This window comes from Narcine bancroftii, chromosome 3 (assembly GCF_036971445.1).
Source record: "Narcine bancroftii isolate sNarBan1 chromosome 3, sNarBan1.hap1, whole genome shotgun sequence".
NCBI classification, from domain to species: Eukaryota; Metazoa; Chordata; class Chondrichthyes; order Torpediniformes; family Narcinidae; genus Narcine; species Narcine bancroftii.
The window spans coordinates 136,489,865-136,515,129 of record NC_091471.1 but is presented as its reverse complement, the minus strand read 5'-3'; the positions used below and the strand labels follow the sequence as shown (position 1 = coordinate 136,515,129).

The following is a 25,265-nucleotide window of genomic DNA, read 5'->3' as shown; positions in this document are numbered from 1 at the left end:
TTTCTTAGAGGATGATGAATCTGTGAAATTCACTGCCCATTGATGTTGTGTAGACAACTTCAGTAAATATCTTTAAGACAAGGTTTGATGAGGAGGTGGTCATGTGGTGGAGTAGTGGCTTGTTATGGAAAACCAGCCCTCCAAAGAGAAAGTTGGAAAATAAAAGGTAGAAAAACAAGGCAGAGAAATAAAATATAAAAAATCTGTAAGATAAAGTGTATAAGAAGAACCTTAGGATGGCTCCAAAGAAAGAAAAGACTACAACAGCAACCAAAGAAGAGATGAATAAATCGCCGGAAACAAAAGAGGAAGCCCTGACCGGAGTCTGTGAACAGGAAGCTCTCCCAAAGAGCTGCGAAGCTGATAAGTGGGCAGCTCGACAGCGTTGAAGCGTTGGCTTGCGGAGACTGAAAACGAAATGCCAGCGCATATGTGCGAAGAGTCGCGCATGCGCAGTACGCATTCTAAAGACGACGCCAAAGGGAACGGACACCGACTGCAAGATACTGACTCTGTAATGGGAGAAGGCAATGATAGAAGCCAGATCAACACTGAGCCAAGAAATGGGTCAAGAGAAAGAAGATCAAGAGGAAGATAAAGTCATACAAGAAAAAATACAAGGTAAAAAACAGATGCAGATGGTAGATAAGGAATACTTTGACAGTCAAAGATTCAAATGGAAACAATAATGGTTGAGTTCAGTACTATATTAAAAAAAACCATGCAAGAGACAGATGTAAAGATACAAAGAATAGAGAATGCTATGGCAGAAATGAGAATACAAAGTGTTCAAGTGGAAGACAGTGATAGGTGTGGAAATGGAGATGAATGAGTTAGAAGAAAAATTGGAAGATAGAGATAAGAAGATTAAGAAGACACATGACTTATTAGCCCAAAAAATTGACATTTTAGAGAATTTCAACAGACATAATAAATATTAAAAATAGTGGGCCTGAGAGAAGGTGAAGAAGGGGCAGATATAAAAGGACTTTATAAAAAGATGGATTCCACAGATCTTAGAAGTAGAACTCCAAGAAGAAATAGAAATTGAAAGAGCCCACAGAGCATTGGCGCCAAAGCTACAGCCACATCAGAAACTGTGTTCCACATCAATAAAACTACTACGATATACAACACGAGAGAAAATATTGGAACTGGTAATGAAAAGAGTGAAAGAAAATAAGGAACCATTGGAGTACAATGAGAAAAAAATATTTTTTTATCCAGATATAAGCTTCAAACTTTTAAAGAAGCTAAAGGAGTTTAATTTAACAAGAACTGTACTATGGAAAAAAGGTTATAACTTTGTGTTGTGGCATCCAGCAGTGTTGAAGATATTCATCCCTGGTGGGCAAAATAGACTGTTTTCAGATCCAGAAGAACCTCTCGCTTTGCAGATCAATTACCAAATAAGCAACAAGATGAGGAATAAAGGAAATACTAAAAAGACTGTAAAGATAATATGTTGGAATGTTAATAGTTTGAGTACAACGTTTAAGAAAAAAAAGGTTAAAAAAGTCTGTTATATTCTTAAGAATAATAATGTATAGTGATTTTTCTGGTGGAGAGCTGGGAAGGGGAGAAAATCTGCCCTCTGCAAAATCTGTTGACATTTGTGGTATACACCGCAACCCAAGTAGAAAAGGGAGTTGTGGTTGTCTTGCAAGGTGGCAAGGGCAACTCAGTAAAGGAAGATTTAATGTTTTCTTTAATAGCATTCTTTCATTTTCTTATGGTTTTTGTTATTTTCCTACTAGTTGTGTTGTTGTGTATAGTAAAGAGTAAGAACAATCTAAAGAGTGCTTATAGAAGAAGGGAGATGGAGGGGTTAAAGAGGTGGGAGAGAGGTGAATATGGATGGGTAAGATGAGTACATTGAACTATATGTCTGTTAATATTAATGGAATTCACAATTAAATTAAGAGAAAGAAGTTATTGATACTACTTAAAAAAGAGAAAATAGATATAGCATTTATACAAGAAACACACTTAAAAAGTTCGAACATTGCAAACTGAAGAGACACTGGGTAGATCATATAGTGGCATCATCGTACAATTCAAAAGCCAGGGGAGTTGCTATATTAGTTAATAAGAATCTGCCAATTAAGATAAAAAAAGTAATAACAGACCCAGCGGGTAAATACGTAATGATAATGTGCCAGATTTATTCAGAATCTTGGAACTTGTTGAACATTTATGCACCTAATGAAGATGACCAGGAATTTATGCAGGACACTTTTTTAAACATAGCAGATACACAGGGACACATTTTACTAGGGGAAGATTTTAATTTTAATTTTGGCCCATCAGTAGATAAAACCGGGAAGACTATTATAAAAAATAATGCAGCTAAATTTACATTGAACTCAGTGCATGATATGAAGATAATAAATGGAGAAAGCAACGTCAAAAAGAGAGAGATTATTCATATTATTCAAACAGACATATGTTGTTGGCTCAGATTCAAGGGAGAGTTCAAAAGACTGAATATAAGGCAAAACTTTTATCAGACAACTCACCCTTGTTATTGACAATTACTTTAGAGGATATTCCACTGAGAACATATAGATGGAGGCTCAACTCCATAATGTTAAAAAGGCAATACTTTTGGGAATACGTAGAACAACGAATTAAAATATATTTCAAGACAAATGCAAATACAGTTACAGACAAATTTATATTATGGGACACAATGAAGGTCTTTATTCGGGGACAAATAATTAGTTTCATGACCAAGATTTAAAAAGAATATGAACAGTTGGAAAAAGTGATCGTAACTATAGAGAAAGATTTAATGAGAAGGGAAGATATATAGAAAAAGAAAGAATTGACAGAGAAAAAAATAAAATATGATGCATTGCAAACATACAAAGTGGAGAAAAACATTATGAAAACAAAGCAAAGATATTATGAATTAGGAGAGAAAACCCACAAAACTTTGGATTGGCAACTAAATCAGCAAGCAAAAGGAACGATCATAGCAACAAGGAAGGAGGATAAATAGATCTCATATAACCCATTAGAGATTAATGAAATTTTTAAAAAAATATATAAGCAATTACATCAAACTGAAAACCCAAAGGAGAATGACAAAATAGATGAATTTTTGTCAAACATTAAATTACTCCAATTACAAGTGGAAGATCAAAATAAATCACTCAAGCCCCTGACAATTCCAGAAATACAGGACACACTAATGACATTACCAAATAATAAAGCACCAGACGAAGATGGATTCCCTACAGAGGTATAAGGTATTCAATAATCTATTAATTACGCCCTTCTTTGAGGTAATGAATCAGGTGGAAGAGACCCAAAATTAGCCTGACTCATGTAAAGTGGCAGTAATTACAGTAATTCCAAAAACAGGAAAAGACTCATTGTCACCGGCTTCATATAGACCAATATCTTAATAAATTAATAGCAAAATTACTAGCGAATAGATTAACAGACTGTGTACCGAAATTAGTGACGCTAGATCAGACAGGACTTCTTAAAAATAGAAGAGCGGCAGATAATGTCTGTAAATTTATTAATTTAATCTATACAGCACAAATAAATAAAACACCAACTGTGGCAGTAACTGTAGATGCAGAGAAAGCTTTTGAGAGGGTGGAATAGAAGTATCTGTTTAAATTACTAGAGAAATTCAAATTACTGGAAAAATCTATTAATTGCATTAGAGCACTGTATAATGGTTGAAGAGGTGGGAAAAGTGGTAACAAATGGATATGTTTCAGACCACTTTAAATTGAGTAGGTCAGCAAGACAGGGAGGGTCATTATCACCCTCCCTGTTTGCTTTGTCTATAGAATCGTTGGCAGAGCTAATAAGAAAAGAATCTATGATAAAGGGAATAAAAGTAAAAGAGGAAGAATTTTAAATTAACTTATTGCGGATGATATAGTATATTTAACGGACCCAGCTAAATCAATAAAAAGGTTATATTGAAAATTGAAAGAATATGGGGCGATATCAGGATACAAGGTTAATATTGATAAAAGTGCATTGATGCCAATGAACAAAGTCGATTATTCAAAATGTAAAAGGGAATCCCCTTTTAAATGGCAATCACAGGCCATATATTACCTAGGTACCAGGAGAGATAATAATTTAAATCATTTGTATAAATTAAATTACCAACCGTTAATTAAAAAAAATAGGAAGATTTAGGGAATTTGAAAGATTTACCATTAACTTTTCTTTCTTTTCTTTCTTTGGCTTGGCTTCGCCGATGAAGATTTATGGAGGGGTAATGTCCACGTCTGCTGCAGGCTCGTTGGTGATTGACAAGTCCGATGCGGGACAGGCAGGCACGTTGCAGCGGTTGCAAGGGAAAATTGGTTGGTTGGGGTTGAGTGTTGGGTTTTTTCCTCCTTTGTCTTTTGTCAGTGAGGTGGGCTCTGTGGTCTTCTTCAAAGGAGGTTGCTGCTCGCCGAACTGTGAGGCGCCAAGATGCACAGTTGGAGGAGAGATCAGCCCACTGGCGGTGGTCAATATGGCAGGCACCAAGAGGTTTATTTAAGCAGTCCTTGTACCTCTTCTTTGGTGCACCTCTGTCTCAATGGTCAGTGGAGAGCTTGCCATATAACATGATCTTGGGAAGGCGATGGACCTCCATTCTGGAGACGTGACCCACCCAGCAGAGTTGGGTCTTCAGCAGTGTGGATTTGATGTTTGCAGACTCTGTCAGCTCGAGTATTTCGATGTTGGTGATGAAGTCACTCCAATGAATGTTGAGGATGGAGCGGAGACAGTGCTGATGGAAGTGTTCTAGGAGCCGTAGGTGATGCCGGTAGAGGACCCATGATTCAAAGCCAAACAGGAGCGTGGGTATGACAATGGCTCTGTACACGCTGATCTTTGTGTGTTTCTTCAGGTGGTTGTTTTTCCAGACTCTTTTGTATAGTTTTCCAAAGGTGCTATCTGTTGTCTATCTCATTGTCGATCCTTGCATCAGATGAAATGGTGCAGCCGAGGTAGGTAAACTAGTTGACCGTTTTGAGTTCTGTGTGCCCGATGGAGATGTGGGGGGCCTGGTGGTCATGGTGGGGAGCTGGCTGATGGAGGACCTCAGTTTTCTTCAGGCTGACTTCCAGGCCAAACATTTTGGCAGTTTTCGCAAAACAGGATGTCATGCGCTATAGTGCTGGCTCTGAATGGGCAACTAAAGTGGCATCGTCTGCAAAGAGTAGTTCACGGACAAGTTGCTCTTGTGTCTTGGTGTGAGCTTGCAGGCGCCTCAGATTAAAGAGACTGCTATCCGTGTGATGCCGGATGTAAACAGCGTCTTCATTGTTGAGGTCTTTCATGGCTTGTTTCAGCATCATGCTGAAGAAGATAGTAAAGAGGGTTGGTGCGAGGACGCAGCCTTGCTTCACGCTGTTGTCAATGGAGAAGGGTTCGGAGAACTCATTGCTGTATCTGACCCAACCTTGTTGGTTTTCGTGCATTTGGATAACCATGTTGAGGAACTTTGGGTGGGGGGCATCCGAGGCACTCTAGTATTTGCCAAAGCCCTTTCATGCTCACAGTGTTGAAGGCTTTGTTGAGGTCAACAAAGGTGATGTAGAGTCCTTTGTTTTGTTCTCTGCACTTTTCTTGGAGCTGTCTGAGGGCAAAGACCATGTCAGTAGTTCCTCTGTTTGCGCGAAAGTCACACTGTGATTCTGGGAGGACATTTTCGGCAACACTAGGTATTAGTCTATTAAGGAGAATCCTAGCGAAGATTTTGCCTGCAATGGAGAGCAGCGTGATTCCCCTGTAGTTTGAGCAGTCTGATTTTTCACCTTTGTTTTTGTACAGGGTGATGATGATGGCATCACGAAGGTCCTGAGGCAGCTTTCCCTGGTCCCAGCAGAGCATTAAAACTCATGCAGTTTGGCATGCAGAGTTTTGCCGCCAGCATTCCAGACCTCTGGGGGGATTCCATCCATACCTGCTGCTTTGCCACTTTTCAGTTGTTCAATTGCCTTATATGTCTCTTCCCGTGTAAGGACCTCATCCAGCTCTAGACTCAAGGGCTGTTGAGGGAGCTGGAGCAGGGCTGAATCTTGGACTGAGCGGTTGGCACTGAAAAGAGTTTGGAAGTGTTCTGACCATCGATTGAGGATGGAGATCTTGTCGCTGAGGAGGACTTCGCCATCTGAGCTGCGCAGAGGGCTTTGGACTTGGGGTGAGGGGCCGTACACAGCCTTTAGTGTCTCATAAATACCCCTGAAGTCACCAATGTCGGCGCTGAGCTGGGTTCGTTTGGCGAGGCTAGTCCACCACTCATTTTAGATCTCCCGGAGTTTGCGCTGAAGATGGCTGCATGTGAGACGGAAGGCTCGTTTTTTCTCTGGCCAGGAAGGCTTTGCAAGGTGAGCCTGGTGGGCAGATCGTTTCTTTGCCAGCAGCTCCTGGAATTTCCTGGTTGTTTTTGTCAAACCAGTCCTTGTTTTTCCTGGAGGAGAAGCCCAGTACCTCTTCAATGGTTTGCAGTATGGCCGTTTTCAGCTGATCCCAGAGGGTTTCAGGAGACGTGTCCATGAGGCAGTTTGCATCCTCGAGCTTTGCTTGGAGGTTTGCCTGGAAGTTTCCTCTCACTTCGTCTGACTGCAAGTTTCCAACATTGAACCTCTTTCTGGGGGCTCCACTGTTCTTGAACTTTGGCTTGAAGTGAAGGTTGAGCTTGCAGCGAACAAGCTGGTGGTCATTGTGGCATTCCGCGCTGGGCATGACCCTGGGCAGCGGACTCTATACGGCGCAGGGAGCGCCAGGCGTGGAAGTAATCGAGTCGCCTGTCCGGGGGCTCCAGGGCCCAGCAGGAGGGGCAGAAGAAAGCTCGCCTGCACCGCCAGCACTCGGCCATGGCAGGAGTAAACGCACGCAGTCCGATTCCAGGGCGCACCACTCCATAACTGTGGACAGCGGTCGTAGATCTCCAGATATGGTTCGACCTAAAAGGGGAGGAAGGCCTCTTCAGCCTGGTTAAGCAACCTGCATAGGAGAAGGACACTCCAATATAAAACCTACGACTCAAGGACCTCATTGCCACGTCCCAGCTTGCTTGGCCATGGCACACAAACCATGGGTGTAAAGGGTGGGGCCAGTACTGCGCACACTGCACTCCACCTAAAAGCTCCTTTGCGCAGGCCCGAGGACATGTCCACGTCCTCCACTTCAAAAGATGCACACAAACTCAAGCTAGCATGCTGAAAGAACACGGCGCGGGCTACACACTCTACTGGTCTGGCAAGCCTGAGGCTGAACGAAGCCTATCTGGTGTTGGCTTCATGGTCAAGAACTCCATTGCCTCCAAACTTGAAAACCTCCCGACAGGCCTCTCTGACCGGATCATGTCCATGCAACTCCCCCTTCAAAACAAGCGACGCATCACTCTCATCAGTCTCTATGCTCCAACCCTTCAGGCGGAACCAGCAGAAAAGGACAATTTCTACACTGATCTGCGCAACCTCATCCAACGCACCCCTACAGCCGACAAAGTTGTCAACCTTGGCGACTTCACCGCTCGTGTCGGCAAAGACTCAGAAACCTGGCCAGGAATCCTTGGCAAGCATGGTGTCGGCAAATGCAATGACAACGGGCGCCTTCTGTTGGAGCTCTGCGCAGAACAGCGGCTTGTCATTACTAATACCTTTTTCCAGCAGAGAGACAGTCTGAAGACTACCTGGATGCATCCCCGATCCAAACACTGGCACTTCCTGGACTATGTTCTGGTGCGAGGAAGAGAAAAACGAGATTGGCTCCACACCATTAACTTTAATAGGGAGAATAAACTGCATCAAGATGAATGTATTTCCATGGCTACAATATCTGATCCAAATGCTACCAATTCCCTTGACAGGGGATTTTTTTTATGAAATTAAATAAATTAAGAAGAAAGTTTCTTTGGAAGGGTAAAAAGTCAAGAATGGCTTTGAAAAATTAACATGGGTGTATAATCAAGGAGGATTGCAGCTACCAAATTTCAAAAACTATTACAGGGCAGCACAGTTAAGATATCTATCAGATTTTTTTCAGATGGAAGAAAAACCAGATTGGCTCAAGATAAAATTATATAAATTAGGAGAAAAGGTCCCTGAACATTTACTCTATAATGGAATGAGAGACTGGTGCAACACAGCAATCTACCAATACTACATCATATACTAAAAATATGGAAGAGAATACATCTGGAGCAAAAGATGATAAAATTATCAAATACCAAAAATGTTACTAATGCAAAACTCATTAATTCCTTTTACAATAGATAATTTATTTTTTAAGGAATGGGCAAGAAAGGGAATTAAAAGAATAAAAGATTGCTTTATTGGAAATAATTTATTGACATTTGAACAGTTAAAAAATAAATATGGAATATCACATGGTACAATATTGTCATACTATCAGTTGAAAACTTATTTAAAAGAAAAGTTGTGAACTAGTCGAAGATTACTTGAGAGTAGCTGCTATGAAGACTTAATTACAGGCACTGTGATCTTAAAATTAATTATTACAAACATGTATAGCAAATTGCAATACAGGTACACAATCCTTTATCTGGACATCTAAAATCTGGAAAGCTTCAAACTCTGGCAAGTGGGGAGAGAGGCAGCAGCGTGAGTTGGGTGGGCGAGAGACCAGCAGCATGAGTTGGGTGGGCGAGGAGGGGGGAGACCAGCAGCGTGAGTCGGGCGGGCAAGGGGAGGAGATCAGCAGCACGAGTCAGGCAAGCGAGAGGCCGGCAGCGCAAATCGGACGGGCGAGGGGGGGTGGGGGGAGACGACAGGGTGACTGGAAGGGGGTGGGGGTGAATACGGCAGCACAATTCGGGTGGGCTTAAGTCTGGCTTTCCAAAATTCAGATTGTGTACCTGTTCAAGGAAAATGATGAAGCAATATATAAACCTAATCAAGGTTGGGAAAAAAGATTTAAATATATGAATAAAGAATGAAACACGGAAGGAATTATGTGCAGGGACCATGATTGATACAATAAATACTCGGTTTCGTATAATACAATACAATTGGCTACATAGACTATATGTTACACCCCAAAAGTTTAAAAAAATGGAATCCAACACTATCGGACAAATGTATCCACTGTAAATGAGAAATTGGAACAACAATACACGCAATTTGGACATGTACAAAAGTGAAAAAATTTTGGAAACATTTAAACCTCATATTAAATAAAATTTAAAAAATAGGATACCAAAAGACCCAAAAATCTTCCTGTTAAACAACATAAATGACAAAGAATTAGGCCTAAAATTAGACAGGGTTCAAAAAAGATTTATTATGATTGCTCTTCCAGCAGCAAAAAAGTGCATAATGATAATTTGGAAAATGGAAGCAAACTTAAAAATACAACAATGGTACATGGAAATGAACAAGTGTATTCCATTCAAAAAAATTACCTACAATCTAAAAGACAAATATACTTTATTTGAACAAATTTGGGAATGATACATATATTATAAACTGCCAATTTCAGACCTCTATCTCTTGGCGTGAAAAGTTACAATTATGAAAATAATTAATATGAATTATTGGATGACATGATTTCTTTTCTCTTGTTTCTGTTCTATTATTTATTTATTTCTTCTTTCTTTTTTCTTTCATTTCTTGCTTTAAGTTATAGGGGGTGGGGGAAGGGAGGATGAATGAAAATGTCACTATATTTTAATGCTGAGTATTTGTACATATTGTTACTAATGTGGTTCGCAGTGAAGTATTAAATAAAAAAATATAAAACAAGACAAGATTGGATCGATTTCTACATAGTAAGGGAATTAAGGGATATGGGGAAAAGGCAGGTCAGTGGAGATGAGCCTCTCATCTGATCAGCCATGATCAGATTGAATGGCGGAGCAGGCTCGATGGAGTGGATGACCTACTCCTGCTCCTATTTCTCATGTTCTTAAAGTTTTCACAGTCTTCGAACTTCCCACTACTCTTGGTAATTTTGTACATATAATGCTTTTGTTTGATGCCTTTCTTTATTTCCTTGTCTATCAAAGGCTTGCTGTCTCTACCCTTACTTATTATTCATTTAAATAGAATATATATTTGAGCACTGAAGAATCTCTTTAAAGGTATTGGACTGTTCTCCAACTGTCCCACCACATGTTCTCAGTTGACACTAACCAGCTCTTCTGTCATTGTGTTGTAGTCTCCCTTGTTTAACCAAAATACACTGGGTTTTGGTCAAACTTTTGCACTCTCCATTTGTATGAGAAATTCAGTCATGCTGTGATCTTGAGTTGGATTCTTGCTTTAGAGATTTGATATGTCTTGCACAACTTGCTGATTATATTAGATACAACTTTTTCCCGCACAGAGCAAAAGCAGCAGCAAAAAAAGAAAGAGAAATCAATGAAAAGCCATTCTGTCAATTGATAACTGTTTGATTCTAGTGAGGAGCCTAAAGAGTATCACCTAATGTTTGGTGAAGAAGGAATTTTTGTAAGGCCAGAGTAGGATGTAATACCATCCAGTCTCAGGACGATGTGTCAAACAAGATTCATGCCACAAAATGTCAGTTAGTGAGCATCTACAACAGAAAAATGCCTAACCTCATACCCTTAACATTTTGTGTTATTATCCTATAGAATCCGCAACATATACATTTTGGAATAAAAGCAAAAAATATATACTGTAAATGTACAGCAGATCCAGCAGTATCTTTTGAAGGAAGGGCTAGAGTTAACAAGTGTTTGATGACCTTTCATCAGATCTAAAAGTAATTGGAAGTTAACATTTTTTAACTTGTAGAGAAGAGGGATCGGTGGTGAGAACAAAGGAGGTAGGTGTCTGAGAGGGTGGATTCCATAGGAGAATGAATTACCCCATTGAAAAGTTGCTCGTAGCAATTGAACTTTCTGGTCTAGTTGTAAATAGAAGGAAATTAATGAAAATAGGAAAAGTTGCAAGAAAGTAATACAGATATGATAACATTTCACTAGGAATCTGTAAATGCAAACTGGAGAAGCTAACTACCTAAATATTGAAAACAATATGAAAACTCTTGTGTGCTGTGCCTAGTTGGAAGATGAGATGCTGTTCATTGAGCTTAAGTTAGGTTTTGCTGGATCATACAAAATGGATTTGTATATTAAATTCAAGTGTCAAGCAGCTGGAAGCTCAAGGGCATACTTGTGAACTGAATGGCTGTGTTCTACAAAGCAATGTAGAAATTTAAGGCTGTACACTAAATTCATACGCATACATTTGAATTGCTTTATAGAACACAACTGTTCAGAGATTGTTGCCTGCTATTTTGATGTTCCATCCCACTTTTATTCTGTCCTTCATTCTTTTATTCTGTAGACTTCATGGGAAAAGAGGGCAAAAGTAGAAGACAATAAACATAAATTCATGGAACAGCTGGTACCTGAACAAGCACTTAAAATGTCATAACTTAAGTATGTTTAGTCCAACTAGTTCAATTTTGACTGACTTGGACAGCACATTAAATGGACTGATGTGTTTTAATGATTTTGAATTGATTCCACTGAGAACAAAATGCCAATATTTGACTTAGAGCCTTGGGTAATCAGATTATATTTTGGAACATCTTTGGTTGTTGCTCAACTGCTTACCAATTAACTGCTTGCTCTTAATTGTCAGAAAGGCGAAAGACATCTTTATGGTGTAAAGATCGTAGGAAGATGGTCAAGCTGTAGAATTGTACAAGGAAACAAAAAGCCATTTGGTCCATCACATCTGGACTGTCTGTTGCACCCATTTACACTAATTGCAAATTGAATCTAATCTATAGATTAGATATAAACATTCCATAATGTCCTTATCTTCGGTGATCTCTGTGCCACTGTGCCTGCACCCCCAAAGTCTGTTGCTGGTGCCTCCAGTATGCTACCTGCTCCTATATGAAAAGGGAAATGTATGAGAGGGGTAAAATCATAGAGCTTGGGTAAAAAAAATTCAACAGTTCAGGATGCATCTGTTAACAGAGAAGTGTAGATAACATTTCAGATTGATGGCCTTTTGTCAGAAGGTTGTTATTAAATATCTTTGACCTGAAATGTTAACTGTTTTTTGCCCTGGAGATGGTAACTGATCTGTTGATTATTTTCAATCTCATGCATTTTTTTCATTTTGCATTGTGCCAGTCATGGTTAAATAACTCAGTTGTAGTAGAAACAGGAGTGAGCAGTGGGGCAAATGAGTGTTTCTGAGGAGTTCTGAACATTCTTTTGAGAATGGAAGGTATGCATGGATTCTCAACCCTTCCTTGGCTATAGCCCCCTGAGGACTCTGCTCTAAGTTAATGGACCCATGGAGTTGTTCAGTTGTTTTCTTTTGTACTCTCCTAACGACTACATTAAAAAAAATATGATTTCAGTCTGTAGCCCCTCTTAAATGTGCTGTGGCCCCCGGGGAAGATGGGGTTGGGGGGAGCGGGAATGGAGAGATGCATATGATCCTTGTTCAGAATGGCTGGATCTGCCATCAGATTTCTGAATGAACAATGAATCATAGGCACTACCTTATTTTGTCTTTTTTCTTTTTCTGTTTATTTTGTAATGTGGTTAATATAAATGTTTGTGCTGTGATACTGCCACAAAACAATGAAATTTGTAACATCTTCATGACAATAAATCTGATTCTGTAGTGCGTGAGTCTTGGTTTTAAAATTAATAGACAGTGATTGATATCAGACAACGGTGGTCACAAAACTGTTAATGGCACTGTTCTTGGCGCTTCATTTCTGATTTTAGGTGTGACCGTTGCAGCTACAACTAACGATCAAGATGACTTGCTTCATCTAGTGTTAGAGTTCACAAAATCAAATATGCTGCATTTACACGGGTAATAAGCACTAAAGGTTGCTTCTTGCAACATTATTAAATTGAGATCTTGAGGCATGGATTTGTCATGCATCAGATTTCCAATCAATGCTTCTTTTAATGACATTTTATGGATCACTTTGGAATAATTCTAAAGCAAAAAACATTAAAAAAAGCTGAATATGGACAATGAATTCCACAGATTCACCACCCTCTGGGAAAAGCAGTTCTTCCTTACCTCCATCCTAAATCTACTACCCTAAATCTTACTGTGTTCCTTAGATATGGTCTCCCCCACAAATGTAAACAACTTACCTATCTCTATCTTCTCCATGCCTTTCATAATTTTATATATTTCTCTAAGATCCCCTCTCATTCTTCTAAATTCCAGCAAATACAGTCTCAGATGACTCAATCTCTCCTCAGGCTAAACCCCAAATCTCTGGAATCATCCTGGTGAACTACTCTGCATCACCTCCAAACCCATTAGTATATCCTTCCTAAAGTAAGGAGACCATAACTGTACGCAGTACACTCGATGCAGTCTAAACAGTACCTTGTACAGTTGCAGCATGTTTCCTGCTCCTAAACTTAGTCCCTCTAACAATGAAGGCCAACATTTCATTTCCCTTCTTGATAGCCTGCTGCATCTGCAAACCAACCTTCTGCACAGTAGCATGCTGCAATTGCGTGCCATTTAAATAATTCTCTGATCTTCTATTGATCCTTTTAAAGAATTTTCCACTCCATCTTCCAGACTCTTGCTCACTCACTTAACTATAAACTCTCTGTATCCTCTGCACAATTTGCTTTTCTGCTCAATTTAGTGTCATCGGAAAACTTAGATACACTACACTCAGTCCCCGATCATTTATGTATAGCAATGTATATCGAGTAATCTCATCCCCCCATTTTTATGTAACATTCCATTCCATTTTTAATTTTATTCTAAATCAACCAATTTGGTTGATTACAATATTGCTGTGTTTGTTATTTAAACATTTTAACCATTACAATTTGATAGAGGGAGCAGATGCTCAAAACTGATTACTTGAATGACAAGACAGAGCGTGATCGTTCCTCAAATTTGTAGCAGTTATACGAAAGAGGATTACTTCCGTAAAAAATGTGTTAAATGAGAGTTGTACAGATATGCACCATGTGCAACAAAATTTAAAACTGCATTGTGAGCAGGTTTAATTTTATTTGCAAAATTGCAATTTACCCTTTTCATTAGTACATATTAAAGTGCAGCTGCTTGAGATTGTAAAGTGCTTGAGAATATTACTTGAGTAAATGAAATTTTAAATATATTAATCAAACCATATTAGAGAGGGTTATGGGTGAAATTCTGCATTGATTTAAAATAGGAACAGTGCAAATAATTGCAAGCATGCTGAATGAATTTCATTTAAACTGTAAATTGAAATTCAAATGAAACCAAGTTAAGTTAATAGCATTTATGAAAATAATGATTATTTGTTACAATATAATTTGTTTAAAACATCTCATTCCAAAGCTTAACTATAATTATGTAATTTATATTTAGCATACCACTGTGCTTTTATAATTGAATAGAGCAGTTTATTTTTCTCAACTGCATTCTATAAAATCAATTGTTTTTCATTTTGATTCTGAATAATTGTACAAAATATTTCTGGTGGATTTTGCAAGCAGCCAACATTAGTCAGTAAATCCTATTGATGCAAGAATTTGAACATCAATAGAAGTTAAAATCAGTCCCTCTTACTGGAACATGAGGAATTATATTTGGGAATAAAAAATGGGAGCACAGTTGGTGTAGCGGTTAGCACAGTGCCTTTACAGTGCCAGTGATTGGGAACAGGCCTGTGTTCAAATCCCGTGCTGTCTGTAAGTTTGTACATTCTCTCCACGTCTGCGTGGGTTTTCTCGGGGACTCCAGTTTCCTCCCACCCTTCAAAAACGTACTGGGGTGTAGGTTAATGGAGCATAAAATTGGCAGCACGGACTCGTAAGGCTGAATTGGCTTGTTACGGAGCCGTATGTCTAAATGAATAAAAAAATAAAAATGTTTTTTTCTGTCTTTAAATTTAGACATGCAGCATGACTTCAGGCCCTTCCAGCTCACAAGCTATGTTCCCCCCCCCCCCCCCCCAATACACCAATTAACTTTTTCAAAGGGTGGAAAGAAACCGAAGCACCCGAAAGAAACCCTCACAGATGTGGAGAGAGCATACTAACTCCTTACAGACAGAACTGGGTTTGAACCCAGTTTGCTGACACTGTAATTGAGTTCGCGAACCCCTACACTAACAATGCTGTACAGTTATATCATATATTCATGGAAGAAAACACGTGACAGAGCTAGCAAGTTTGCTTCCTTACTGTTCTAATGATCGAGGGTCAATCCTGGAGTTATTGGAGTCATGTGGAATTTGTACCTTCTCCCTGTAACTGTGGGATTTCCTCTGTATGCTCTGGTTTCTTTCAACATTCCCAAAGTGTATGGTTTGGTAAGTTAATTGCCTCTACAGTAAAGGTGAGAGAAAGAATCAGAGAGAAGTTGATGGAAATGTGGGAAAAATGAAATGGAATTGGTATAATTGGATGTTTGATGGGCAGAGTGGACTGGGTGGACCTTGTTTCTCTGCTTTATGATTCAATAGGACATCATATGGTAAAGAAAAAACATGGATTTTTCCTCAGAGGTCAAAGTCTCAAAAGGATGTGCTTGTTACCATCTGTATCTCTAATTTAAAGTTATCGTTTTAATCCTGAGTTGAGAAAAAAATATTTCTTCACCTTAAGGATATTGCATTTATGGTAATGTGAACCTAAGAGAGCTGTGGAAACTCATTGCTGCCATGTTCAACGCCGAGATCAATAGATACTTTGATTTTAAAGGAATCAATGCTTAATAACTATTAACACGAAGGTTAAGGATCAGCCAACGTTTTATTGATGGTAAATTCATTGTGTAAGTCTACTATTACTTCAGGTGCTAAGTTACAGGAAAATAAATGGAGAATTAAGATTGATGGGACTGCCATGAGTGCTAGAATAGACTTGATTGCCCAAGTGGCTAACTGTTATGGACAACTCTAACATTCTTTTTTCATGTGGGCAAGGCAGAATTACCACTTATTGGTAGTGCAAAAAAAAACAGCTACAGAATTGTAAACAGATAAAGAAATGTAAACAAACTGCAATACAGAGAGAATTTTTTAAAAATTAATAAAATGCAAAAGGAAGTGTCCTTAAATAATCCCTAATTGAGTTTGTTGCTGAGGAGTCTGATGGTTGAGGGGTAGCAGCTCTTCATGAACCTACCTGGTAGAGCAAGTCTTGTGGCTCTATACTTCTTTCCTGATTATAGCGATGCTGGGTAGTGTGGATCCTTGATGCTGCCCTCAATGACAGTGTTCCCTGTAGATGCTCTTGATGGTATGGGGGGGTGAGGGTGAGTGGGGTTTGCCTGTGATGTCCTGGGCTTTGTCTACTACATTGAGAGATATTGGTGTCCCCATACCAGACTGTGATGCAGCTGGTCAGCACACTTTCTGCCATACATCTGTAAAATTTACCAGTGTTTCCTATATCATACCAAACCTCTGCAAACTCCGGAGGATGTAGAGGCGATGATGTACTTTCTTCACAATGCCATTCGTGTGTTGTGTCCAGGAAAGATCCTCTGAGATAGTGACTCGCAAGAACTTAAATTTGCTCACCTTTGATTCCCCCAATGAAGTCATTTATCAGCTTTGGTGACATAATGTGCAAGGTGATTTTTGGTGCACCATTCAGCCAAGTTTTCAATCTCCCTCGTGTATCTTGACCCCTCACCTTTTTTTATACAACACACAACTACGGTATTGTTGGCAAATTTGTAGATGGTGTTATTGTCATACCAATTGCCATAAGCTGTAATGAAATGTGCTCGTCTTCAAATCTAACATAGTGTTTGCGAGAGAAAAAAATTGAAACATTTTATGTTTCAGCATTCATTTTATTTGTGTCGTAGGACATTTAAAAAGCCAATCTATTAACATTTTAAAATATAATCTCATTAGTTATTGGAGCAAACCTTTATTTGCTGCAAGATCATTGTATGCTTCAGTGCAATGAAATTTGTTCCATGGAACCATATAACATTACATTACAGAAACAGTTTCCTTCAGGCCTTCAAGTCTGTGCTAAACCATTTTTATGCCTAGTCCCACTGACTTGGACCCAGTCCATAGTCTTCCATACTTCTCCCATCCATGTACTTGTCCAAATTCTTAATAAATTTTAAAACTGAGCCTGTATTCATCACTTCAGCTGGCAGCTTGATGCACACTCCCACCACTCTCTGTGTGAATAAGTTCTGCCTCCCTCATGCTTCTAAACTTTTCCACTTTCACTCTTAACCCCTATTCTCTGGTTTGTATCTTACCTACCCTCAGTGGAAAAAAGCCTACCTATAAAATTTTAAATACCTCCATCAAATCTGCACTCATTCTTCTTCATTCCAGGGAATAAATTCCTAACCTGTTAAACCTTTCCTGTAACTCAGTTCCTGACGTCCCGGCAGTATCCTAGTAAATCTTCTCCACACTCTTTCCTGTGACCAGAACTGTTCACAATACTTCAAATTTGAACTCACAAATGTCTTATACAACTTTACCATAACAACCCAACTCTTATGCTCAATATTTTAATTTATGAAGGCCAATATGGCTGTTACGAGTTCAGAGGACCCCAAAACAGCAGCAAGAGAAATTCACCAAGACAAATGGTTAATTAAACAAAAGTTGCTTTTAATTTTCTTTAAACATCATTATAGCACACTACCATTGAATCTCAGTTCATTGCATTCACCACTGTCTGCTGAATTTAGGGTTCTGTCGATAAAGACAGAGAACATTGATTCAGAAAAAAAAATTGAAAAATATATAGTAATTTACAAATTTAGCAATCTGAGGGTCTGGAGATCCTGGTGGAGCACCTAAGCACAGGAGGTCCTTGGGTTCCTTGGGTCTCCTGGTCCCCTAGTGAGGGAGGAGTGGTGGGTGGGGTCTCCAGCTCTTATGGTGGAGGGGGGATGCACTTTCCTCCTGAACTGTATTCCCTGAGGCCCTGACTGGCAGTGGCGAGAATGAGATCTGTGGGTGATAGGGCACTTGAAGCAACGAACCCTCTGTTCCAGCGGATGCCAGGTCTCTGATGGAGACAGTGTCCTCCCTGCCATCCAAGTACTCCATATAGGCATCAGTCTTGCTCCTCTTTGTGTGCTTCCTGAGAAGGACCGGACGAGGAGCGGTGAGCCAGGTTGGAAGTGCAGTTCCCGATGCTGACCTGCTGTCAAAATTGAATAGGAGCTTGTGAGGTGTACTGTTGTGACCAGATGGAATGGAGGGCCAAAGGAAGAACTTCCTGCCAGGGTGAGTTTGGAAGTCCTCTTGACTTGAAGGCCTGTTTGAGTACCTTCTAGAATATGGCGTTTTCATTTTCAACCTGCCCGTTCCTCCAGGGGTTGTGATACTCATTCCCAGCAGGTATTGACGTAGCTCTTCACTCATAAAAGTTGAGCACCAATAACTATGAATATAGCCAGGATACCCAAACAGGAGAAAATGGAATTTAGAGCCTTTATGACTGATGAAGTTGACGTGTCTGGACATGGGATGGTGAACGAGAAGCGGGAGTACTCATCAATGATAGAAAGGAAGAACGTTTTTGTTTGTGGAGGGGATTGGTCCCTTAAAATTCACACTGAGTCATCTGAAGGGCCTGTTTGACTTAATCAGATGCGCCTTTGTGGGGCGGTAGAAGTGTGGCTTGGACTCCGCACAGACCGGGCAAGACCTGGTCATTTCCCTGACATCTTCCTTGGAGTAGGCTAGATGGTGCTCCTTGACAAAATGAGCCATGTGGGTAATCCCTGGATGGCAGAGCTTATTATGTAGGGACCACAGTTGACCAGCATATGCAGAGGCACAACTTCCTCTGAATAAGGCATCTGGAGGGCCATTAAGGGTTCCTGGCCAATTGGCGATGTCATAATTGTAGGTGGAGAGCTTGATCCTCCACCTAGCAATTTTGCTATTTTTGATTTTTCCCCTTTTGACGTTATTAAACATAAATGCGACAGAGCGCTGGTCAGTGAGGAGCGTAAATTTCCTACCAGCCAGGTAGTGTCTCATGGCTTCTACAATGGCTTAACCCTCCTTGTCCACAGAGGGGTTCTGGTACTCGTGGCCTTGCGATGTCCAAGAAAAAAGGCAACTGGCCTGCCCGCCTGTGTGATAGTAACGGCCAGGGCCACGTCCAAAGCGTTGCTTTCCACATGGAAAGGTACATTCTCATCCACTGCATGCATGGCCGCTTTCGCAATGTGGTTTCAGAGGTAATTAAAAGCCATTTGGGCTTTGACAAAGAGGCTTTAAAAAATTTTTTTTCCAAACTTTATTTCAAATTTTCAAGAAAAAACTTACACAAAGTCCATAGTATAAAAATAAAAAAACTACAACTAACCCACCCGCCCCCACCCCCCCCCCACCCACCCTCAGCAAACCCCGCAAGGGAAGCATACAAATAAACATCATAAAAGAAACATATACAACAGTTTAAGATATTACTAAACCGATACATTTCAAATATGGCGACCACATCTTAATAAAGAAATCATAATTATCATACAGATTGTATGTTATTTTCTCCATATAAATACAAGACCTCAACTCCTTATGCCAGCGAGTTACATTTACTTCAGCCTCATCTTTCACTGAAATCACCATACATTTACGTGCTAAAGCCAAAGCTGGACGAAGAAAAGCTGTCTAAAACTTGTCCATCCCCAAATCACTAAATAGGACAGTACAACCCAACAAAAAAATTTTTGGATCTAATAAAAATTTAATCTTAAACAATTTTTGAAAAAAATTCCCTAATTTTTTGCCAAAATGGTTGAATCTTATCACAAAGCTAAACTGAGTGTAAAAATGTTCCTACACATAATCCACATCTAAAACACACTTCTGAATTACTAAATCCATTTTTTTTACAATTTCTCAGGGGTCAGATACAACTGATGCAAAAAATTATAATGAACCATACTATATCTTACATTAAGCAATTTAGTCACTCCATCAAAACACTTAATCTCCCAATCGGCCTGATTAATATCGCAAATTAAGTAATTTTCCCATTTAATCCTATATTTATCTAAATTTATTTTATCCATAATGTCTTGCAACAATGCATACATCTCAGAAATAAAACCCGTATTTAATGAGTGAGAAATCAAAAACACAAATTTCGTTAATTTAGGAATTTTGATTTCTCTTCCAAAATTATCTTTCACTAATGCTCTAATTTGATAATGCACAAATAAAGAATTCACTGAAATTCCAAATTTCTCTCTAAGTTGATTAAAAGATAGAAATTTACCTTCTTCAAAACAATCCTGCAACAACTTTGACTTTAATCTGCCATTCTCTTAAAAATCTATTATTCAGCGAGAAAGGGATCAATTTATTTTGATATATTGGAGCCTGAACCGATATTTTACCTTCTGTTCCTATCAATAAATTCATTTTAGTCCAAATCTCTCACAAATGTTTTAAAATCGGTACATTATATCTCTGTAATAAAACAGAATTCCACTTATATATGAAATGATGTGAGTAAGGTTCTAAAATACTAGCCAATTCTACCCTAGCCCAAATAGGAGGATACAAAACATCCAATATGCGATTAATAAATCTTAATTGACCTGCTGCATAATAATTTTGAAAATGAGGCAATTGTAAACCTCCCAAGGCATATTTCCAAGTCAATTTATGTATCGCTACTCTAGCTAACTTCCCCTTCCATAAAAATTCTCGTACTACTTTATTTAAATACTGAAGAAAAGATTTTGAAAGTCGACAAGGAATCGACTGAAAAAGATACTGAATTCGCAGAAAAAATATTCATCTTAATACAATTTACTCAACCTACTAATGACAAAGGTAAATCCTTCCACAATCAAATCAGCCTTAATCTTTCTCATTAATGGTACATAATTTAAGTTATACAATGATTGAATATTTACATCAATGCTTAACTTTATCAGTCCAATGAAATATAGCAATTTGTCTACACTGATCATAATTTGCATCAGAAATTGGTAATATTTCACTTTTGTCCCAATTCACCTTATATCCTGACAATACACCATATTGTTCGAAACATTCTTGCAAATAAATTAAAGATCGTTCGGAATTAGTTAAATATATCAAGACATCATCAGCAAATAAATTAATCTTGTATATTAATCATCTGTTATTCTTATACCTCTAATATTCTCATTCTGCCTTATAGCTTGAGCTAATGGTTTGATGACCAACGCAAATAGAGCTGGCAACAAAGAACCCTTGACAAGTTGAACGCGATAATTTAAATACGAAGAGGTTTGACCATTTGTCGCCACACTAGCATCTGGATTATTATATAGTGCCTTTACCCAACCAATAAAAAAAGGGTCCAAATTTAAATTTCTCCAAGACTTTAATTAAAAAATTCCATTTGATCCGATCAAAAGCTTTTTCAGCATCAAGAACGACTACGTTTGGTAGGTTGGGCTGCTGACGTGATGCATTGATCAACGAAATCACTCTAAGAATATTATCAAAGGCATACCTATTTTTAATAAAACCAGCCTGATCTATATGTACCAATTGAGGTAAATACTTAGCAAGTCTATTTGCCAATAATTTCACTATTATTTTATAATCTACATTCAATAAAGAAATTGGCCGATATGAAACTACATTCAAAGGGTCTCTATCTTTTTTTGGTATAACCGTTATTGCACTCAAACACAAATCTGGTAAAGCTTGTTCCTGCGTCACTTGCTGAAGAACATCCATAAATAGAGGAGACAAATCATCAAAAAAAGCTTTATAAAATTCAACAGTAAATCGATCCTCTCCTGAAGACTTGCCATTAGGCATTTGTTGAATAACATCTTTTATCTCTAAATCAGTAAAAGGAGAGTCCAATTTCCTCACATCATCTTCCCCTAATATTGGTAAATTTAAATCAGACAAAAAAGATTCAATAGAACCATCGTCTTGAACTCCCTCAGAAGTATGGAATTTCTGGTAAAATGTTAACAATTGGTCATTAATTTCCTGAGGTTTATAAGTAACTGAATTATCTTTTCTCACAGCATTAATAATTCTCGATGCTTGTTCTGTTTTCAATTGCCACGCTAAAACTTTATGAGTTCTATCCCCTAACTCGTAAAAACGTTGCTTGGATCTTTGAATTAAACTTTCATACTGATATGTTTGTAATGTATTATGTCGTAACTTCAATTTAGTTAAAGATGTTTTATTATCCTCCGTACAATTCCTCTGAAATTATTTTTCCAAGCCAGCTTCTGTTTTTCTAACATCTGACCCTCCGCCAAAAATTTCTTCGTTTCTTTTGATGCAAAACTAATAATTTGACCACGTAAAAAGGCCTTTAAAGCATCCCATAAAGTAAAATTACTCCAAACTGAATTCCTGTTCAAATCTAAGAAAGAAGCCATTTGATCCTTAATAAATTTTACAAATTCCGGCTTTTTCAATAACTTTGCTTTAAACCTCCAACGAAAAGTTAAATGAGTAACTTCTGGCCCAACACAAGAAGTAAGTAACAATTAGTGGTCAGAAAACTATTCTACTCTTATATTCAGCTTGAGTAAAACATGATTGCAAATGTGCTGATGCCAAAAATACATCAATCCTTGAAAATGAATCATGACGCGAAAAAGAGGTGGCTTTTAAGAGAGGTTGATTATCAGCATATTGAGAGATCCACTGGGTGTAATATGAGAAAAACCCCAGGCATTTTCTCAAAGCCTTCATGGCCCTGGGAATGAATGGGGATCTCTTACAGGAGGTGCATCCTATCGGTGTTGAGGCCAATGATGTCGTTCTCCACCGCCAGATGTTTAGTCCTGAACACACACTTGCTAGAGTTAGATGTGAGGTTCAGAACTTTCACTGCATGGAGAAAACTCTGAAGGTTGGTGTCATGTTCCTCCAGGGAATGGCCTCAGATGGTGACATTATTGAGGTAGGTGAAGGAAGCCTTCAACCCATACTCATCGACCATTTTGTCCATCTGCCTCTGCAAGATAGAAACCCAATTAGTAATGGGACCCTCCGGAATTGATAGAGATGACCGTTAGCCTCAAATGCCATATATGGCCATTCCACGAAACGGATTGGCAGCTGGTGATAAGTAGCTTTCAGGTCGATGGTCGAATACTGCACAATATCATTCACCATGTCCACAACTTGAGGGTATGGGGCAAGTCTATCGATTAATAGTTTAATTAATAGTTTAATCGATTAATTACTAACCTAGACTCGTTTTTCCCTTTTACCACGATCACTTGCACTCTCCATGGGGTGGTGCTAGGTTCGATGATACCTTCATTGAGTAAACATTGTATCTCAGACTTTATGAAGTCTCGATCTGCTGTGCTGTACTTCCAGCTCTTGGTAGCAATAGGTTTGCAGCCTGGGGACAGATTCAGGAAAAGAGGTGGGGGGGGGGGGTCGATATTCAGTGTGGAGAGGCTTCATATGGGTTCTGATTTTAGGGGCCCTCTGTTCTGAAATGATATGGGGGGAGGGGACCAAAATACTCCAAGATCACTCTTTTAAGGTGACACAGGAAGTCCAGACCTAACAGCACCAGAGCACGCTATTCATTAAGTACATACAGGTATATTTTACAAAATACCCCCCCCCCCGACCACGAAAAATGTACTATACAATGTTCTTGAATACGAGTAGAGGGCGAATGAGACACAAGGAATAAACGATAGTTGAAAGGATACATCTTTTGGTTGTATTCTTGTACAGTTTATGAGTCTATGAAGCTTTCAGTGTTGATTAGGCTTTTAGTGGCGTATCTGTTTACTTTAACAGTTACTATGGAGTTGCTAAGCTGGTGAGGTCTGTCGTGATCTAGAACCATTGAGGCTAGGACTCCAGAGACTCAGTTCTCTTCACGAGTGGTCCCCACCATCCTGTTTTGCCCGTGGATAAGATGGCGTCGACCTCGTGGCACAGCAAGAAGGCCGCCTTCCTTCCCCTGACAATGAAGGTGCAAAGTTTGAATTTGAGTTGTGGCAAGATGGCTTCCGAGCCTTTTCGCTCTGGTTTCTTGCAGCCACCCTCCTTCAGTGTGTAGCGCAGCAAGTGGGTTCAGGCGAATTTGGGACAGACGGCTTGGGGCTGGAATCGGATCCGGGAGCAGTGCAGGCCGTGGACTTACCCAGTCTTCCACTTGTGCTCCAAACCCTTGCCCCATGTCCTTTCTTGCCATACAGCTGGAGAAAACTGAGTCTTTAGCTGGGCAATGAGTTCAGGGGTACTGGCTCTTGCTGCAGAGAAACTACTCCCTATCATGGGAGTGCTCCCCAGCATGGGAAGCTGCAGCCATTAGGCCTGGAGTAGTGGGAGCAGCCTGTCCTTGGAAGGGGTCACCTTGGTGAGCGAGCTCGCTAGCTTCGAGGTCGTTGTTCTCGAGCTTGGCCTGTTCCATTGACTTGGTCATTTCAACGTGGCTAGCCAGGTCCTTCTTTCCTGACAAACAGTTGCTGCCTCATCTACCTCGAGCGGGCCCCCGCAACTTGAGTGTCCTGGATCTGTTCTTCCTCACAAACATGGCCTGTAGCTGATTCATACCTGCACTTCTTGGCAAGCGTCCATAGATCCAGCAGGTAATCATCGATGGTCTCTCCTGGCTGTTAGTCGGTGCCTTGGTACAACCTTGTTTTGTGACTTCAGGTACTAAGCTTTCAAAGCCTCGATGGTAGCATCATATATAGTGCAGTCCCTGATGACTGTATACCCTTTCATTCCTACCCTGGAAATGAGTGCGGATGTCCTGAGTTCATCAGTGTAGAAGACATCTCTTGTCGATTATTGATATAGATGACAATCAACAATGGTCCTAGCAATGATCCATGGGGCACACCATTAGTCACAGGCCTCCAGTCTGAGAAGCAATCATTCACCGCTGCTCTCTAGCTTCTGCCGTCCAGAGAGTAGTAATGGATGATCACTTCTCAGACTTTCCTCCAAGCATAATGTTTCTTTGAGAACCCAGCATGTCAGTGGTGACCAAACAGTGGCTTATATGCCACATGCAGCTCTTTGACATGTATGTTTCGATCACAGAAATATGTTGGCTGGAGGAGATACCAGCGCGCATCTGAAGCTACCCCAGGACAATCTGAATCCCTGCATCTAGACTAGGGAATACCAGGAAGGTCACAGCCCAGGCTTTGTGACAAGAAGAGGAAAGAGGGAGTGGGTACTGGAGGAATGGCCCTTGCAGAGAGCTGGAGCAAGCAGTACATGGCAGAGTTGTGTTCTCCTCACTGGGGCTGGGCCACCCCACAGCAGAGCGTGGTGTACATGGGGTTGAGGTAGGAGGGTCGAACAAAGCTGAG

General features: G+C 39.7%; 1 protein-coding gene across 4 annotated transcripts in view; it reads left to right on the top strand.

The window, feature by feature from the left end:
- Positions 1-25,265, top strand: part of ankrd50 (ankyrin repeat domain 50) — a 128,645-nt gene that overhangs the window by 26,598 nt on the left and 76,782 nt on the right. Inside the window, exon 1 of one of the 4 annotated variants that reach the window (XM_069925235.1) lies at positions 4,246-4,313. The exons of 2 other annotated variants lie outside the window; for them this stretch is intronic. The gene's annotated coding sequence lies outside the window, so the exon portion shown is untranslated. Of the gene's footprint in view, positions 1-4,245; positions 4,344-25,265 lie in introns of those variants that run through there. One more of the 4 variants, XM_069925234.1, reaches the window with a different exon arrangement.